This window comes from Ceratotherium simum, chromosome 24, assembly GCF_057802395.1.
Source record: "Ceratotherium simum simum isolate JZ-2026a chromosome 24, ASM5780239v1, whole genome shotgun sequence".
NCBI classification, from domain to species: Eukaryota; Metazoa; Chordata; class Mammalia; order Perissodactyla; family Rhinocerotidae; genus Ceratotherium; species Ceratotherium simum.
In genome coordinates this window covers 18,812,501-18,834,098 of record NC_141923.1, presented here as the reverse complement: position 1 = coordinate 18,834,098, position 21,598 = coordinate 18,812,501, and the positions used below count along the sequence as shown (strand labels likewise).

Sequence of the window (21,598 nt, the reverse complement as noted above, 5' to 3'; positions counted from 1 at the left end):
ATGGCTAGGAATGCCATTCTAATGTTGAGTAAAGATAGATAAAGAGCTGTGCCTTTTTCCTAAACATAGGGAAAAGAAGTTTAGTATTTCCTTATTAATATGATGTGGAATTTTTGTACATATGCCTTATCTATTTAAGGAAGTTCCCTTTTCTTTCTACGTCACCAAGAATTTTTATGCAGAATGGCTATTGGGTTTTGTCAAATGTGTTTCTTAAATCTGTGATAATTTTTCTTGTTCTATTAACTTAATGAATTGCATTGATTGATTTTTAAATGTTAAATCAAGTGGGGTAAACCCACTTAATTATCTTTTATGTTGCTGGATTCAATTTGCTAATATTTTAAAAATACTTCTGTGTCTATGTTTATGAGGGAATATTTGTCAATAGTTTTCTTTTCTTGTATTATCTTTTCTAAATTTTGATATAAGTATTCTGGCCTCATAAAAAAGTTACAGAATCATCCCTCTCCTCTACTTTTTAAAAGAGTTTGTGTAACTTTTATAGGATGTTTCTTTTTAGAATATTTGGTAGAATTCATGAGTGAAACCATATGCCTGAAGTTTTTTTTTTAAGATAATTCGTGGTGTTAGCTCAGGGTGGGTCTTCCTCAGCAAAAAGAGGAGGATTGGCATGGATGTTAGCTCAGAGCTGTTCTTCTTCACAAAAGAAAAAATGATAATTCATGGCAACAAATTCTAATCCAAATAAATATTAGGCTATTAAAATTATTTTTCATCTTTTGTCAGTTTTGGTAAATTCTGTTTTTCAAGAAAATTTTCTGCTTCATCTAAATTTTGAAATTTATTGGCATAAAATTATTTATAATGTTACTTTATTATCCATTTCTTACTTTAATTCATTCATGATATTGGTAATTTGTGTTTTCTCTATTTCATGGCAATAAGTTTATTGTTATGTCATTATTATTATACTATTATTATATCATGTCATAATATAATATATATTTTATATTGTATATTATTTTCTATATTATATATTTTTATTGATGTTTATATAAAATTACAATATATAATATATATTGCTATTGTATTGAATCAGTTTATTATTTTATTAGCCTTTTCAGAAGCAATAGGGCTTTGTTAATTTTATTTTGATTTTTTTTTTCTCCTTCATTGCCCTACTCTTATCTTTATTTTCTTCCTTCTACTTCTTAAGGTAGAAACCTTGATCGTTGATTTTAAAAATCTTCTTTCTTAAGTCTTTTAAAACTATTTCCCTTTAACCATTGCTTTATGACAAGGACCAATAAACTTTTTCTTTAAAGATTCAGAGAGTAAATATGTCAGGTTTTGTAAGCTATACAGTCTCTGTCACCACTACTCGACCCTGTTGTTATAGTGCCAAAATAGTCATAGGCAATACAAAAATGAATGATGTGGCTGTGTTCCAATAAAACTTTATTTATAAAAACAGGCAGTTGATTGAATATGGCTTTTGGGCAATACTTCGCCTATGCCTATATACATATCTCACAAATGCGATATGCTATATTTAAATTATAATATATTATTATATGTGATTTCTTCTTTGTCCATGGACTTATTTATATGCAGTTGTTTACTTTCCAAATATTTTTGATTTTTCTATCTATCTTGTATATTAATCTCTAATTTAATTCCTCTGTGATAGAACACAGTCTGTAAAATTTTAGTCTTTTGAAGTATATTGAGACTATTTTTTTATACACAAGCATATGATCTATCTTGGTCAATGTTCCCTGCACAACTTGAAAGGACTATGTATTCTGCAGTTATTGGACTGAGTATTTTATACATATGAGATATTTCAAGTTGTTTGGCAGTGTTATTTAAATTCAAATATTCAAATTCAAAAATATAATTTTTATTTTTGTATATGTGCCTTTGTCTGGGTGTGATCTCAATTACTGAGAGTGTTAAAATCTCCAACTATGATTGCAAATTTGTCCTTATCTCCCTTTTGTACTCAAGTTTGTTATATGAATTTTGATGTATATACAGTTAGACTTGCTAGGTCTTCCTAAATCTGCTTCCTAGTGATTGGAGAAAAAAATCATTTCGCATATTTGTACTCTCCTATGAAAATGTTGCCAATTAACATTTTGAGTGACAACCTTCCTGTTGCCCAGGAACTACAAAATACAGCCACACTAACTGGAAAGGCCACGGACTAGTGATCTATATACCATTTCATCATCTTCACATTATCCTCTGAATTCACTCTCTTGGCTGCATTTCTGTGCCCAGATGCTAGCAGCTAAAACATCAGTGCCCATGCAGCAATAGGAAAAGGAGGAAACTTAGCAAGAGACTGGTAGTCGGCTAAGGCCCCCAAGCCAGGAACCCGTCTTTGCTAATGTGTATGTTACTCCTGTTGAATATGCCGTTTGTATTTAGAGTAACATATCTACTCTTAAGTGAGTGACAACATATTAGCACACTTACTTTTGCTTTCACAAATTCTTAAAGGGAGAAAGTGAGTCCACATGATTTGAAGAAGAGACAATAAATCCAATTTAAATGAAAACTGAGTTGGGATTAAAGAAAAGCAAGCAAAGGAAAGAAACGCACTCCGTGACCCCTGGAGGGAATTTCATAGCTGAAATACAACGGGGGAACTAAACTTTGTACACTTTGTAACTGTGCACAAACACAGAACTAACATTACAGTCAGCTGGGTGAATGCTCTGTGTATGAAGGACCAGCGAGATTGACCTAGTTAGGGCTTCTTCGGAGCAGGGTCAAGGCCCATCAAGCTAACTCATGACGAGGGTGATTTATTGCAAGATGCCAGTATAGAAACATTGAGAATCTGAGGCTAAATACTAAGGCAAAACTAGGTCTCATGACAAATGGGACCAAGAGAAGTTTTGACATCAAGACCAAGGGTGGTTGAATCCTTGAAGGTCATTCCAACCTCGAGAGTCTATTGACGAATTGAGCTATTCCTGATTTGTGGACTCTAGGTCCATCAGAAGTAGGCAAAGCGTTAATGCAAAGGATATTTGAATCCATATGCATACAATGTATTATAGACTGTATGTATGTTCTGCTGGATGGATAAACTGACATGCCTGGGGAGCCTACAGTTTAACATCTCTTCAAGCCTGTATTATTTTAATTGCTCAATATCTATTTAGGAGAAATGGGGCCCGGGGCCCTTGAAGAGAGTTATAAAATTTCCACTTGAGGGCACTATCTACTGCAAGCAGAGAAGCGAGACCAACTTACAATTCAGTGAAAATTTAACAAGTCAGATTTGACCTGAGTTAAATGGCAAACTTTTTGTTTATTTCACTGTTATTTTAATGCCCTTTATAGATTGACATTCTGGTCAGCTTTCTGGCATGTCTCTTTAACCTGGCTTCCTGTATAGGTACATCTTTTTTGTTTGTTTGCTTGCTTACACTGCTGTGACATTGTTTTGTTTTTTTAAATGTTTTAAAGTGTCATTAAATTTACAATAGCTTTTAGTCATTTTCTCAGACACTGACAGTCCATTAACTATATTGTGGAGCTCTAAAATATTCTTTGGCATCTATAAGGGGTCCTCATACATGAAAAATATGAAAACCACTATATTGAACTGTAAAGCTACCAGCTGCAAAAACAAAATCTGTTTTTATTTTACTGTGGGATGCATTTTTTATTTATAAGCTCAATTTCATTTATAAATGCAACCAGAGTGTCCTTTTTCACTCAGAGATTAATATTTCATTTTACTCATTTACCCAAATACCCACTTTATCTATTACAGAAATCGCTTCTCATTTGACATCCTTTTTTCTTCTCACCTCCACCCATCTCCCACTGAACAACCTAAGGCAACGTCATTTGTAGAAATGTCAGAATTTCCATCATCATTTGTCTATATTTCTCTTTCAAAATAATTTTGAATCTGTGGCATTGTAAGAGTCAGCTTAAATGATTCTGAAATTTTTCATAGAGTTTTCCAGATTTTTTTTCTGAATGGAAACTTTGTTAAACCAGAATCTGTCGGGACCTCAAAAAACATTTGGTTGGTTGTTTTTCCTATTCCTCTCTTTCCTCCAAATTGAAATTGAGTTCTTCATCGTCTCTGGTCAGAAAGATTTTTCTCTCTTCTTTTCCTTCCTCAATGGACCACACCACACTTTTAGAGTAATAAAACATCATTTAAATGAAATGTACAAGACAATAACCATTGAGCTCACTGCCGTTAAATATTTATCAATACAATAGTTCAAGTTTGTGAAATAAACATGAGGTTCTGTAAACTTAATAGTTTCCTGTAAAAATAAAGAAAAATCGTCTCTAGGCTTTTGCTGCCCAGAGTACTGAACTTAAAAAAATAGTTCATAGTATGCCAAAACTGAATTGCCAAATGATTGACCACATCCTATACTGCACAAGGAAAAGGCCACTATTGTGTGTACAAGTGTATTTCATTCAATATTTGACTTTGGTAGATAAATAGGATGAAGTGGGCATTTCTAAGTTAATCTTAGTCTTCAGTTAACTGCAGATGAGGGAGTATAAGGGCAGGAGAAAAAGCTGAAGGATTTAGGCAAAGAGGAACACCAGGAAGTCTTGACCTGATGTGTCCTGCTCAGATGCAGGAACTGTTGATTTAAATTTGGACTGATTGAACCAACTTAGTGAATTATCATACTAGCATTGATATATAAGAAAGCCATCTACTGCTTTTTGTTTGTTTGTTTTTTTCCAGGAAAGAATAACAAAAGTAAAAATTTAAAGAAGTAAATACTGATTTTAATCTACTGAAAGGCAGATGAAATTATTCTTTATGACACTGACAACAATGATATTACTTTAGTAAAAGCTATCTTTTGGACAACTCTACATGTGTCATTAGCAAAAGCCATCTTACGTTGGGTAGTTGTTTCCATTTTTTATTTGAATTGGGAATACTGCAATCAATATATTCTATGATAGATACGTTGATCAATTCAATCACAAAACACTAAATTCAGAGTATCTTTTTAAATTTCAAAATATTCTAGAACACAGACACACACACACTCCTACCTCAATTGGCCTATTGGCATCCTAAGCAGTAAATTACCTATAGATCGCCTATGTTGCATATTAATCTAATTGTGATCAACAATTAAACACCATTAAATACTTGATCCTAGAGATAGTTATATATTTAAGGAAAAAGAAAAAATATATTATTATAACAATGATGATTATGAAAATAAGAATAACATTTATACCATAAATTATAGTTCACAACCACTTCTTATCTTTTGACACTGTTGATACATAGCCCTGTAAAGAAGAGATGAGTGGCATTAGCATTCTAATTTTACAGGTGAGAAACCTATGACACATAGAGTTTAGTTACTTGCCCAAGGTCACCACAATTAACAGAGGGCAGTGTCCAAACTTAAAATCAGAGATGTTTGTCTTCTAATACTATGATACTTCTAGTCAGAAAACTATCTAATTTTTTTTATAAGTACATTGTAGCAGAGGCTTTCTGGAAATAAAGAAATAAAAAATATGAGCTTGCCCATATATGGTCATGATCCCAACTGCTTAGTCTGCTTTTCTAATAACTCCCTCAGAAGACGATTTAAGGTCATTAAAATCAAAGAGGAGATTATTCTGATTTAGGAGGTGGTTGGAAAAGCAACATACCAATTGCCGGTCATGACTTTCCTAAACCACAGAATTGACATGTTACAAACAACATTTTGCTCAAGGCTATTCTTTTGCATTCTGCATCTAATGAATAAATGGCTCCTCTACCTACTCAGTTACACAATGTAAAAACTGGGAATCATTCTCCATTTCTGCCATGTCTTCTTCCCCCTCACTGTATCCATCTCTTAACCCACCTACATCTACTAAATATGGTTCCTACCCAATCTCACCTCCTCCACAGCTCCAACCAAGCAGCAGGAGTCTGGTATCAAATGTCTTCCAGAATGAGAAGGGTAAGAGATGGAGGGAGAAGAAGGTGGAAATCACTATGGTATTCTCCCATCACGTTTGGAATCCATTACCCCGGGCTCCAGCCAGCTCTTCAGGCTTTGGAGTGCTCACTTTTAGCATCAGCCTTCCATGCATGTCGCTCAGTGCTCCTAGCCTTGCTAATGTGCCCTAGAGAGTTTCAGCAGCAGCGTGGGGAGCCACTTATTATAGTGAGGTCTTCCTACCATCTTTCACATCCCATTGCTGATCTAGCAATTTGTTAGTCCATGTTATGATGTCTGTAATTTGCTGTAAAATACTTTACTAATGACACGGAGATAGTGCACACATGTCGATAAGTTAAAAAAATGTTTAACTCCTGGGGGCCAATGCCCTAACCCAGAATCCACATTGGAGGGACAGCAAACCTGATATCAAAAATACTATTCTCAAGCCATAGGGCTATAGATTCATCCTTTATCCATATGTATTTCCATTCATGGATTTCATTGCTTGTTAATCAGCCTGATGAATGTTAGAAATGGGCTCTTATTGCAGAAATTAAAGTTATTCAAGATATAGGGACTGACTAAATATATTTTAAAGACTTTTCTCATACTTGCATGAAAATGTCATAAGAATGGAGTCAGTGAGACCTTAATCCTTTCCCCGTGCGGACAGTGCTCAAGGCTAAATCCCCAGACTGTCCTGCTTTCAACTGTTAATTCTGTAGGACTCTGGTTGCCTGATGCCAGCATGTGGAATAGTCCTGAATCTGGAGCCCTGGTGTTTATCTTGAGTGAACCCTCCATGCATGGCAGAGAAGCCCTTGAGTGTGTAAGACAGGTCATGTGAGCTGTTTTTTGTACTTACTTGTTACTGCGTGTGTAATACATAAATATCTGTATTTGCGGCAGAATTTGACTGGGACGTGCTTTCACTGTGGCTTGAAAGCAAGATTGTGGGGTGAGTAGTTAACCTTACTCACCACAAAACTTCTTTGGCAGCTATCATTAACAACAAAAAACCCCAAAGGTTGTGCATGAGCGCCTCTACAGGTCACCTTGCTTCCACATGTGCTGATGGAATGACTGGGTATTTGTAATGATGATTCATGTTAATATTTCTTTCCAGGTACTCTAAGCAGGTTCAAAATTATCAGAATCACTTTTTGTTTTTTGAGAGTATAAAAAGAAAACATACTCATTAACTAAAACCAGTGTTAACTTGATTTAGTAATACATTTTTTATTAATAACAAAATTTTTAATAACAAAATTGTACTTGTTTTATACTTTCATTGACAATACCTCATTTGGCTGTATTTTCTTTTGAAGATTTTTTGTGTGTGTGTGAGGAAGATCAGCACTGAGCTAACATCCATGCAAATCCTCCTGTTTTTTTGCTGAGGAAGACTGGCCCTGAGCTAACATCTATTGACCATCCTCCTCCTTTTTTTCCCTTTTTCTCCACAAAGCCCCAGTAGATAGTTATATGTCATAATTGCACATCCTGCTAGTTGCTGTATGTGGGACGCCACCTCAGCATGGCCGGACAAGCGGTGCATCAGTGCGCACCTGGGATCCCAACCCGGGCTGCCAGTAGCAGAGCATGTGCACTTAACCGCCAAGCCACAGGCCCGGCCCCTGAAGATATTTTTGAGATATTCCTTTTATCCTTATATTTGATTATAACATTTCCATGGTAATGTTATTTTTTTTTTTTATAGTCCTCCCCCTCCTCTTTTAGGGAAATAGCAGCTCAAACAAGTTTTTTTTAATAAGGGTCCAAAATGATTTGCTTCCTTGTAATTCAATTTTGTGAATATCTTTTATAGTGCTCTTTAATTTTTCTCTCAAAAATCATTTTATATCATAGGATGATTGTATATAAAAACAGGATGTATACATAAATAAGAATATATATATTGTTTAAATATATTCATTAATATATATACATACAGACAGAAATATATATATACACACACATAAAACATATCTATCTATCTATCTATATCTTTAGATTTTCTTTAAGTTAAACCATCCATTAGTGACCAGATATCACATTTGATAAGAACCATATGAAAAGACAGGCAGGCTGATAAATAAGGGACATCCACTGGGTATGGCATAGCCAGTAAAGAACAAAACAATATTATTCTAAATGAATTTACCTTTCAATGAAGGAAAAAAGTAGTGGAAGCTTGATAGCACCAAGACATTATTAGAAAGACCTGGAGAGTAAATGGGGAAATAGTTTGCTCACCTTGACAGAGGATATGATTGTATTCAATTTCATTTCATTTCTGGCATCTGCGTGATGGACCTGTGCTCTGTTAGAAATAAGTCTGAATTATGAAACAAGCAGTTACAGAAGATCTATAGACCAAGTATACAAAGAATTAGGTCTTTGGAGGGTTGTTGATGGAAACTTGATCTGTGAACTTGCCTGTTAATAATTTTGAGGATCCAAAGAACAGGTAACAGACATAATGGTGTCTATTTCCAGGCTGATCACCTGGGTAACTTTGCATGTAGGTTAACACGCTATTAATCCACAATGCACTAACATTTCACTCAAGCATTGCCCAGGTATTGGTTGGACCATTAACTGAGTTCTTTATCTTCTTCACATAATTTTGCCTACTAAGCTTCTATGGCAGAAGCACTGAAACAGTTCTGAGTCAGTGAGCTCAGTGCCTAGTATTAGCTAGAGAACAAAATATGATCACAGTTCTTACTGTGTTTTCTGGCCTGAAACCCTCAGGGGACTACCCTTTTAGTTCAGTGTTTCTTAAAATCTCATCATCTGTCAATTTGTATATGAGCCACCTGGGATGCTTATTAAAACATGTAGATTCTTGGGCCTCATTCAACATCATTGGAATCAGAATATCTGGGGTAAGGACTATGAATCTGAGTTTTCAATAAATAACCTCTTTTAATGATTCTCAATGAATGCTAAAATATTAGAAGCACTCTTTTAGACAACTATCTTCCAACAAGTCTAGATTTTTTTTTCTATCTTAAAGACTCTAAATATACCTCTATACCATATACTGTTTGAGAAGGCATGGCCAGGGCACACACTTCTCTACAGTAGGGGATGTAAAGTTTTGCAACTTTTTGACATGAGTCATTTTCTATACTTATCTCTTAGGTTTCAGCCACTCTGATTCTCCTTTCTTTGCCTCTCTTCTCCTCTCTTCTCCTCTCCTCTGCTCTTCAATTCATTCGCCATTTCTTTTTTTTTTTTTTAATTTTTTGTTTATTGCAGTAACATTGGTTTATAACATTGTAAAAGTTTCAGGTGTACATCATTGTACTTCTATTTCTGCATAGATTACATCATGTTCACCACCAAAATACTAATTACAACCCATCACCACACACATGTACTGAATTATCCCTTTCACCCTCCTCCCTCCCCCCTTCCCCTCTGGTAACCACCAATCCAATCTCTGTCCCTATGTGTTTGTTTATTGTTGTTATTATCTACTACTTAATGAAGGAAATCATACGGTATTTGACCTTCTCCCTCTGACTTATTTCACTTTGCATTATACCCTCAGTGTCCATCCATGTTGTCACAAATGGCTGGATTTCATCGTTTCTTATGGCTGAGTAGTATTCCATTGTGTATATATACCACAGCTTCTTTATCCATTCGTCCCTTGATGGGCCATTTCTGATCTATTACCAGAGCCCTGTTCTTTTCATCTCATCTTCTCTCAGGAAGGAGAGATGTAGTATATACAATTTGCCTTGTATACTATATACGTTTTGATGGTGTAAGTTTCTAGGAGATTAGTGAAGAAGTCTAATCCATGAAGAAGAAAGTCCAGTGTCTGGGGTAATATGAAATGTGTAATAAGGGACTTATTTTCTAAGAGTTCAAGAGCTGGAGGGAGGCTCTGAGTCTTCAACGAGGACTGCCAGTGAAGCCGGTGCCCCTGGATCTGGATGTGGAACGCAAAACTGGTGCCAAAATTCTAGCCTAAGAAATTGGTAAATAGAAATGATACCTTCGGGTCATTTTAGAATCTAGGACATCAGTTTGGGAATTGAATGCCTTTCTCTAACCACGCTGATAAGTTTTCCAGGTCAACAAAGTTGACTTTATGAAGTTGGAATGCTGGCATATGTATAACACGTATCCTGTGTTGTTCTCATGTGGGCAGGCACTGGTTTTGTTCTGTGCTAACCTTCCAAAGTGTTAGCAGAATCCAGTGCTTCGTGTCGCCATAAAAAACAAATCTACTCACCAAGTATTTAGTGAGAAATGTGTATTTTACTGAAGATTTCTTTGAAAACAACAGGGGGGCTTATATTAAATGTTACATAGAAAAAATCAATACAAATTCCCATTTGTCATGTCTGTTCTTTTCCAAACATTTACTTTGTCCTTCAGCCACCAAGTCTTCTCTATAGACACTTTCAGAACAGCTCTCTATTTTCCCTCTCCTATGTTCTGGGTCCCAGAACCAGGGATTTTCCTTCTGTGTCTTTCAATATTTTCATTCCGTATTATTTATTTTATGTGTAATTTAAATCTGTGGCAATGCTTACACACTCTAACCCCTAAATCCATTTTCCTTGATTCAAAAGCCAACCAACCTTTGTTAATGATGATCTACCTTCCTTAGAAGTCAATAGGAGAGGCTAATACATCCCTTTTCTTTTCTTTCTTGTCACAAACATAATATTTTATGTGTGTATGTGTGTGCGTATATATATATATATATATATATATATATATATATATATATACGCACACACTTTCTAGCTATTTCATGCCATATAAAGTCCTTAACCTCACTGAGCCTTAGGAGTGATAACTGTACTTATCTTAAAAGGGGATGAAGTGAATTAGTATATTTTTATATACAGGGTTCAGAATAGTGCCTGGCCCATATTAAGGGCTATAGAAGTCTGAGCTGTTTTTATTTTTATTTATCATATATATGATATCTTTGGAGTCTACCAAAGGATTTTTTAAAATACAAGTCTCAAAAAAGAAAAACAAAAAAAGTATCTTAGCTTAAAATCTAGCTCAGACCACAACTTAATAAAAAATATTTAAAGAGAACTACAGTATTTTTTTTCCTCTTTAGTAGATTTGGCAAGACTCAAATGCAGCTCTCTGACCTGGCTTTGCACCCCGAGAAAAAGTCTTAGCCCATCAGAATCTCTGCCTTCTTTCTGGTTGCATTAGAGGCAATGAGCAGATGATCTACTCTTTCACTTGGTAAGTGTCAAAATTTACTTAGGAATGTGAATAGTGAGCTGTCATTGCCTTGCTCTAGGCATCTTGCCAGGTTGTGAAGTTGAATATTCACTTGGGTTTGTATCTCATCATTACAGCTATGGCCTTCCAGGGGGAACCAAAAGGGCCAGACAGCAATGAATTAATGAAGCTCTGTGGGAAGTCTAAATAGAGACAAAAGTTTTCATCTATATTTGTTTAAGAATATTGAAGTAGAGCCTGGTTTCCAAATGCCATGTCTAATTTAAGAGCAGGCCTGCAGTGGTAATAGCCCAATATCACCATGTCTCCACTGCCTGCTAAAGCTGATACCAGGCGACATCATGCTGTGGAAACAATTATATCAACATAATTGGAAAATATTTTTTTGGTGCAGTTCTGCCTTAATTAAAGCTCATTTTACATCTTGGGGAAGGAAGTGTTTTCTCAAAACTTTGGAGTATATTCAAATTACCTTCAAAAAATAAAGTCTGGATGAAACACACAAAGGAAGGCTAGTGTAGATTAGGGATACAGAGAATTGAATGGAGATTTTTACATCAGATGATCCAGGTTTGAATTCCAGTCCTGCCACTCACTGGCTACATGACCTTGGGCAGGTGACTTCAAATATGTAAAGTCTAGGTTATTTCCTCTGAAAATGTCCACAAAGAATGTACACTTCTGAGTATTGTTGTGAGAAATGATAAATTGCTTATGAAACTATCTCGAGAATTATAGGGGTAGAAGGTGAGATCCTGAGTAAATATGGTGATAGCTAAGCTGTTCTGCGTGAGCAAATGAGAGAAAATTGATTTATGTTCCTGGGAATTTATAGATCTCATGTGGGTTCGTAGATCTCAGGCAGTGGGTGACTGGGTGCATAAGACTTTTAAGTCATTAAATAACAAGAACATCAAATATACAGTTTTGGTGTTGATGTAATTCCTCCCATGATTCCAGAATTCTCAATGATATCTACCAATCACATTGGTGATTATGTGAGAATTTTATTGTTAGTGGTGTTAGTAGGGGAAACTGAGGAAAGAGGGGACTTAGCTTAGTTTTATCTCTGGTTCAACATGGTATAGAAAAAGGGCACAGTTGGAAACAGGAGCTTGGCCACAGAAGTGACAGAGAGAACATAAGCCCACTAGAAAAGTCACAATATCTTGGAGAGATCAGGTTTACTGTTTGGTATAGAAGAGTGATTTGAGATGAAGATCATTTTGCTTGGGAGAGCCATCTGACATCTGGGTTACAGAGATACAGCATACATATGTACTCAATAAATTTTTATTATAATTGCCAAACCAATGAGGATAGCTCAAAACAATAATATTATATTTAGACTAAATAATATTTTACCCTTCACAATTCCATTTCACTTTCGTAATCTCCTTGTCTCAGGAATCAGGTTGCTTCCTCCCTACCTCCATATTTTTTCCCAGAATATTACTCATCACAATCTATTCAAGTTTGGTTACATATTTTTTCTAGGAAAGATTCTCTATAAATGAGGTTGTGTGCATTTTGTATAACTCTGTGTTCCCAAAGTCCAGTAAAGGGCCTGGTACGTAGTTGGCAATCAACAAACATTTGTTGAATGAATCAATGGGTTTGAGTCTCACAATAATAGATAGAAGGGATATCGTTTCCCTTTACTTATGGGCAAACTGAAGATCAGAGCCGTTTGTCCAAAGTTACATAAGTAGTAAGTGATGGAGGCATAATTTAGATCTAGGCCTTCTCCAAGTTTAGAATTCTCATTATGCTCTATTTCACCATAAGCTTTTCTAAACAGATAAGGCAAAACAAACAGAATTTTAAATTTCTGAGATAAGTACCTTAATTTTATAGAAAATTAGACCATTCCCTCTTCCTAACGTTTATTACTCTAAAAAGAGATTCAACTTTTTTTTTTTTTTTTTTTTGGTGAGGAAGATTAGCCCTGGGCTAACATCCATGCCCATCTTCCTCTACTTTATATGAGACAGCACCACAGCATGGCTTGACAAGTGATGCATCGATGGGCACCGGAGATCAGAACCTGTGAACCCCGGGCCACCGTAGTGGAGCACACACATTTAACTGCTACGCCACGGGGCCAACCCCAAGAGATTGAACTTTTAATGACAAATTTTATAAATTTGTATCCCTTGGAGCTGGACTTAGCCTTCCTTCCTCAAAATAAAATGGCATAAATTTTAATTTGTTTTCCTATTTCCAGTCTAGAAGAAATGAATGTTCTTTGTGTTTGATGTAATGAATTCATGATCTTGAGATGTATTCCAGGACCTTGAAATCCTGTCCCTATATCCTTACTCAAGACTGTTAGATGCTGGTTACCCCACACTTCGCCTTTAAGTCTTAAAGAAGCATTTTGACCATAGAAAACAGATGGAGAGGGGCAATGTCAGGGATCTTAAGAGCAGAACACTAACCAAGTTCATGGAGACCTGTCATTTACTTTCCTTTTTACATCAAACTGCTCTAATCTCAGATGATTGCTTGAAAGTCAGTTCTCAGCTTCACCCTTTCACAGATTTGTCATTTCCTTGCTATTCACTAAGTGTATGATTTTCGCCATTGACCCTTATTCACATATTATACCTTAGTGACTGTATCAGTTTCAGAGCTTTTTGGCTAAAAATGGCAGAAAACAGAGACATAGTGGTTTAAAAACACATAGGTTTATTTATTTCACATAACAAGAAGTCCAGGGGGAGCCACTCAAGAGCTGAGAGAGTTGCTTACAGATACTCTGATTGATCCTCTTGTTTCTATCTTTCTGCCTCAATCCAGTAGTCTTCTCCCACATCGTTTCAAGATGGCAGCTGGGACTTCGGACCTCTAGTGTGAATTTTGTAGGGGAGTCTTGCCTTTTTATTCCTGGAGACCTTAGTCTATATCTTTTTGATCAGATATGTGTCAAATGGCTAACACTAGCTGGAGGGTGGCTAGTGAAAAAAGCTTTGTGGATAAGATTGGATTAGAAAACCAACAGTATCTACCTAAATGACCTTCTCACTGTTCACCTCAAAATTCTGACTTTTCTCTTCTCCCCTCAGTGCTACTATTACAGATCTCTAAGGGATGAGAGACAGGATAAGTAACTCTAATACACCTAATGTCTACAGCAAAACTTTGTGTGTCCCAGAATCCCAGAATCTCAGGCTTGACAAGGACATCAAAGGTCATCTGGATGGATCTCATATTCAAAGCTGATTTTCATGAAAATGAATTTGCTCAGCCTGCCTTAGAAAATATTCGGCAATTTCCATGAGCCGGCAGCTGGCTGAGGCTGCCATCAGTAGAGTGGGGCTTTTGATTTGCTTTAGGTCTCCCTAATGGAGCCACCTACCAAGTAAAGTGTCTCTGTGGTCAGCTTTTCCCTGGGCTCAGATGGGAGGGGAAAGTGCACAGACGAATACAGAATAGCTTACTCATCTGGAATTCTTTCTCCCGTTTAGCTACTGTTGGCTGCCCTAGCATACTAACAGACAACTAGAATATTCCGAGGCTGAAATTAGTGGTTAGAACAAGAAATGCTGTCAGGGATATTGCCAACAAGTCCTTTCCCTAGAACATTAGCCTTTCTCTGAAGGTGACATGGGTGGGTAGGCTAAATTGTCAGTTCGTTTTGCTGGATTAAAAAGGAAAGGATGTTAGAAATAAAGGCTGGGAGATTCTGAAGGTGGCTCCGGCAAGGTATGACTGGATAAAGGAAGCTGTGCCTATATTGACTGGCTTGAATTAGCTCAGCTAGGCGGAGACATTTAAATATTTCATTGGCGGCCAGACTTTTTATAAATATATAAAAGCTGCTGATCTGGTCTTTAATAGTCAGGGAAGTGAAAGATAAAAGAAGATCTTTTATTTTTGAGTAATATATTTTTTTGAGATGGTACATAAAATGAACATTTCTCACCAATTACGTATTTTTGAAAAACAAAACAAATGATACCAAGAGATCTCTAAACTCATCCACCACATTGTCATGGAGCAGTTACATCAAAATATGCACAATGCCCTTTTCAAACTGCTGTGGAAATTGGTATGACTGAAAACAACTGTTTCTATGCCCTTTTTAGCCATAGTTCTGACATATTTTAGATGATGTGGAAAGCACAAAACTAAAAAAAAAAAAACTCTTTTACACTTAGAAAGAAGAATTCTGTGCTATATAAAGTCTCTAATATAATGTGATTTATTTGATATGATTATTGTTATATTAGGTTTCATTTTAAAATCTTTAAAATATGTATGTTTTCCTATTTCCTCTGAGAGACATCAAAAGAATTAGCAGAACTTGCTCAACAATTCACAAAGATTTGATTCACAACACAGAGACATTCAATAAACCATTTAGCTCATATTGTTTTTCGTCCAATTCCAAATAAGGAATAATTTCATCTTTGGAAGTTAACTAATTCTTGTTAGCTCTATATATCTATATATTTAATATTTCATTGTCAACTTAATTTTTCATCTGTACATCAAAAGTTACTGATCAGGAAATAAGAGGCTAATTCCAGCCTTTCCATACACACAGCCTCCTATATTCAGCCACATCATAGGGGAGCCACCCTCAGAACTTTTCAGTTCTTATTTCTAACTTTATTCCATTTTTAATCCACCAGAATGCACTGACACTTTATCCTACCTATGCATAGATAGATAGATAGATAGATAGACAGACAGATAGATAGATAGACAGACAGACAGATAGACAGACAGATGGATGGACAGATAGAGAGATGGATGGATGGATAGCTGTAGATAGATGCAGTTGCTCAAAAGAATAGCTCAAGTTTAACTTATATATCCTTAAACATAGGTTTTGGAAAAGACTTCTTGCATTCCAAAGAGAACTCCAGTTGATTTCTTGCTAGAACTTTCCTCTTTATAGAACTTTAATGATTTCTGAATTAAAATGGCTGCTTGAGCAAGAGACAGACTTTTCATATTTTTGAGTTTATAATCACTTAAGATTTATGAGAAAGTATTATTTTGGTAATATCGTCTATAACCAGGACTATGGTGTTACTTACCTCTTTGGTTTTTATTTCCATTTGATTTAGTGAAGTGAAACATTTACCTGAAGCAGGATTAAGAGAATTTTCATCAAATATAGACCAAAGGCTCATGAAAGATGTCTCACAATATTTCAGTGACAAGTTCTAGATGTCCATTGCCCTCAAATCCCCCAGTAATCTCTTTTATATCTGGTATTATTGGTCTAATATGTTGCATGATTTCTATAACACTCTATGATCATTCTGTTTTTACAGCACCCCTTTGAGATTAACCAATGACCCATCCACTCATTTCTACCTTTGAAGGAGAGAGATGAACCCAAAACTGTTACAGATATTCCAAGTATCAGAGAGCAAATAAGAAAGGAGACTAATACTCATGAATTAATTGGTAGACTTAGTGGTCTACTGTTAGTCTACTACTACTACTAGCTCTACTGGTGTTTTATTGGGTCTTAAGTCCTGTTATCAAGGAAGAAATAAAAGCTACCCTATCTGGTGATTTATATATCATTTTTCCCTTCATATTATCTCTTGATTCTTCTATTTATCCTTATGTATGCACAATAACTTCATAAATTTTCTGGTTTACATTTTATTTTTTGGCGACTATTCATTACGGTTACAGAAAAACCATAAAATCTAAATACAGTGACAATGTCAATGATTTTTCCTTTATATCACTGTCTTCACCAATAATAAGGCTATATATATGCAGTAAATTCAAAGATAGGACCGAACTGGGTTGTACTCATGAGTCATCAAACTTAGTGGTCTGTTGACAGAGGTACTTCGTTGCATTGTGAGAGAACAAGGCTGAAAGAGAGGGAGAAGGAATTCATTCATTCAAACAAGTAAATACCCGCTCAGTGATATACAAAATTCTGAAATAGGGCTACAGAGATGAATAAATACTGTGTTTGTCCTAAAAAAACTCAATGTATATTTGGAGGAGTTAGATGGACAAGTTAGAGGCCACTGCAGGTAAACTTCTCCTGCTTCATAATATTAACCCATATTTTTTGACAAGTTGAGAAGTGATAGTGGTGGTATCAGGAATGAGGGACCTGGCCAGGGAGTTAGTCTACTCAAATTGACTGTTGTGAGAAGAGTTTAACATGTACACTATACACAGAGATCCAGGCAGAGTGTAAGGACGCCACAAAGGATAATATAGTGCTTAGGTTTGAGGGGCTAGGGAGGGAGCCATTACTGGATCCCGAAGACAGCTGCATAGAAAGAACCACCAGACAGGAGCTAGGCCCTTTGATTGATAGACCAGGGGTATAGCCAGCCTAAGATAACCCTGTAAAGAGAGACATGGGGGAATAACCGCCTGCTCCCTTCTCTTAGCTCCCTCCAACACCCTACTAGTACCCCATGTTTTTCAAATGCGTCTTGTAGCAGGACCATACAAGTCAGCTTTCAGGGACATGGAAAAGGTTGAAGAGGGTGGAGGGGAGATTAGAAAACATTCCGCACAATGATCAAAAGCACAGACTCTAAAGCCTGACTGATGGTGTTCAAATACCAGCTTTGGCACTTACTAGCTCTGAATTTAGGCAAGTTATTTAAGCTTTTGTTGCATCTATTCACTTATCTTTATAATGGAGAATAATACTGGTACTTCATAATTGAGTTTCTTTTAATAAATTTTTAATTTTACGACAGTTTTAGATTTACAGAAAAAGTGAGAACACAGCACAGAGTTCCTGCATCCAGTTTCCCCTATTACTAATGGCTTATGTGACTGTGTTATATTTGTCACAATCAATGAATCAATATTAATACATTATTATTAAATGAGGTCCATACTTTAATCAGATTTCTGTAGTTTTTATCTGTCTTTTTGTGTTCTTGGCTGTCATCCAGGATATATTACATTACATTTAGCCTCCATGTCTCTTTAGTCTCCTCTTGGCTGTGTATACCAGTTTCTCAGTCTTTTCTTATTTTTGATGACCTTGACAGTTTTGAGGCGTACTGGTTGAGTACTGGTGAGGAATACATGTCAGAATGGCTCTCAACTGGGATTTTTAAAAATTGAGATATAATTGACATACTATAAAATTTACACTTTAAAGTAGTACAATTTAGTGGATTTAGTATATACATCAAGTTTTGCAACCATTACCCTTATCTAATTCCAGAATATTTTCATCATCCCAAAATGAAGTCCCATACCCATTTCCTCCTCCCGCAAGCCCCCAGGAACCACTAATGTACTTTGTGTCTCTGTGGATTTGCCTACTTTAGGCAATTCATATATAGAGAATCATATAATATGTGGTTTTTTGTGTCTGGTTTCTTTCATTTAGTATAATGACTTCAAGATCCATCTATGTTGTAGCATATATCAGTACTTCATTACTTTTTATGAATCAATAATCTTCAATTGTATGGATATACTGTATTTTGTTTTTCCATTCATTAATTGATGGACATTTGGGTCGTTTCATCTTTTTGCCTATTACAAATAATGCTGTGAACATTTGAGTACAAGTTTCTGTGTGAGCATATGTCTTCAGTCTCTTGGATATGTCCCTAGCAGTAGAATTGCTGGATCATATAGTAACTCTACTCTTAACTTTTCGAGGAACTACCAAATGGTATACTACAGTGGCCGCTTCATTTTAACTTCCTACCAGCAATGTATGAAGGTTCCAATTTCTCCACATCCTTGTCAACGCTTGGTATTGTCTGTCTTCTTTAACTTGGTCATCCTAGTGGGTGTGAAGTGATATCTTATTGTGGTTTTGATTTACCTTTTCTAGATGGCTAATGATGCTGAGTATCTTTTCATATCCTAATTTGCCATTTGCATATCTCCTTTTGAGAAATGGCTTTTCAAACCCTTTGCCCATTATTGGGCTATTTGTCTTTTTATTTTTGAGTAGTAAGAGTTCTTAATATATTCTCGATACTAGGCCATTATCAGATATGCATTTTACAAATATTTTCTTATATTCCAGTTGTCTTTTCACTTTCTTGATAGTGTCCTTTGAATCACAAAATTTCTAACATTGATGAAGTCCAACTTATCTATTTTCTCTTTGGTTGCTTGTGCTATAGGTGTCATATCTGAAAAAACTTGCCTAATCCAAGGTCGCAAAGATTTACACCTATGTGGTTTTCTAAGAATTTCATAGTTTTAGCACTTACATTTAGGCCATTGGTCCATTTAGTCCATTTGTGTATATGGTGTGAGGTTGGGGTCCAATTTGATTCTTTTGCCTGTGGATATTCAGTTGTCCTAGCACTATGTGTTCAAAAGACTAAATTGGGATTTGTCTGTGATTTCTTCATGATTAGACTGGGTTTATGGGTTTGGGGAAGAAGGCCACAGAGGTAAAGTTCCATTCTTATTACATCATGCAATCACCAAACTTGCCACTGATGAAGTTAACCTTGAGAAGCTGGATTAGGTAGTATTTGTCAGATTTCTCCACTGTAAAGCTACTCTCCCTACTCCCATCTCCACCCCACTTTCTATACTGTAATCTTTAGAAGGAAGTCATTAAGCATAGCCCACACTTAAGGAGTGGGGAGTTATGCTCTACCTCCTTGAGGGTAGAGTATCTTCATAAATTATCCAGAATTCTTCTGCATAGGAAATTTATCTATTCTCTCTTATTTTGAAAATTCATTTATATCAGTATGTACTCATGGATATTTATTTAATACTTTCGGTTATAACCCAATAATGCTTTGTTTATTTTGTTGCTCAAATTGTTTCATTTTTGGCCACTGTACTCTTTCAGTTGTCTCCTTTGACATATTCATATTATTGCATTCTCTTCTGAGTACTTCCTTACTGGCATTTCAAGATGTTCAAGTCTCATCTTGTATATTTTATGCTCCAGTTCTAGAGTCAGTCATTTCTCTAAGGAGCACCAATTCCTTTTATTGGTAAATAGTATTAGAAACCAATATCTGGGCCCTAGGTTGTTCATTGCTACTAGGGAGTCATTGCTTCTAGGCCCTCTCAGCTGACAGAGTAGGGGAATATATGTGTGTATACTAACCTGTGTATATACATATATCTATAAATATTATTGTATGTAACTTTATAAATATTAAGTTAACTATGAGTTCATACTCATATCTCCAATTCGAATTCACTATCCCATGGATCTTTTTGCCTTCTTCCCTTGTTTATCTGTAACTTTCCACTGTGACAGAGAGAAACCTAGCTCTCTAGTCTTTTAACATTTGACACAGGACAGGTTTGCTGGCAATAAAATCCTTCAGCTTTTTCTTTGTCTGTATTTCTTCATTAATTTTCAATGACAATTTTACTGGATATAGAATTCTAGGTTGGTGGGGTTTTTTTGCAATGCTTTAAATATTTAACTTTGCTCTCTTCTTGCTTGCATGATTTCTCTGAGAAGTTTGCTTTAATTCGTGTCCTTCTTTCTCCATAAGTAAGATTTTCTTTTTTTTTTTTTTTGATCTGGATACTTTCAAGATGTTCCTTTTGTCATTGGTTTTCCGTAATTTGAATATGATATGTTTGGGAGTTATGTTTGTTGATATTTATTCTGCTTGTTATTCTCTGGTTTTCCTGAATCTATATTTTAGTATCTGTCATTAATTTTGGACAGTTCTTGCCCATTATTACTTCAAATCTTTTCTTTTCTCCATCTTCTTCGTTTTCCATTCAATAATATGTATGGTGCACCTTTTGAAATTGTACCACAATTCTTGAATATTCTCTTCTAATGTTTTCATTCTTTTTTCACTTTGTATATATTTTCGAAATTTTCTAATGGCCTATTTTCAATCTCACTTATTTTTCGCCAATAATGTAGAGTCTACTAATGAGCCATCAAAGGCATTCATCTTTTTCTGTTACAGTGATTTTTATTTCTAGTATTTCCTTTTGATTCTTTCTACTTTAAATATGTTCTGCTTGGCTCACAGAAACTTCAGTTGTCTTTCTATGAGAATAGAAATCTGAATGAAAGGATATAATTAAATCAATCAAGTGAGCATATTTCAAATATTTAGATTTTTGGAAATGATCAGATTAAGCATTCAGATAATTGAGTTGTTCTTTTTTTTTAAAAAAATTATTTTTTCATCCATCTAAATATGTTTTTATCCCTGACTTAGTGGGAAGCAGAATTTAATTTTGGTTGCATATTCAAGTGGAGTTGCCAAGGCAGGTACAGAACCACAACATATACTAAAGTCTAGATCCTGGAGTCAGGAGACGATCAGGGGCTAAATCAGGGTCAAGACCATAATGAGAATTACCCACATTTGGGTGAAGGAAATTGGGGAGCCAGAATCTTTGAGTTATTTCCCAGGACCAAGTCAACTGGATCTAACATGAACACCAGGTGATGGAATAAGACTGCAGCAAAATGTGAGCAAAAGAAGTTCCTA

General features: G+C 35.6%; 1 long non-coding RNA gene across 1 annotated transcript in view; it reads left to right on the top strand.

The window, feature by feature from the left end:
* The window catches only part of LOC147913900 (uncharacterized), a 150,779-nt gene that overhangs the window by 111,285 nt on the left and 17,896 nt on the right, over positions 1-21,598 (top strand). The window contains exon 3 of the long non-coding RNA XR_015556131.1: positions 11,041-11,171. This is a non-coding gene — a long non-coding RNA (uncharacterized LOC147913900). The remainder of the gene's footprint in view (positions 1-11,040; positions 11,172-21,598) is intronic.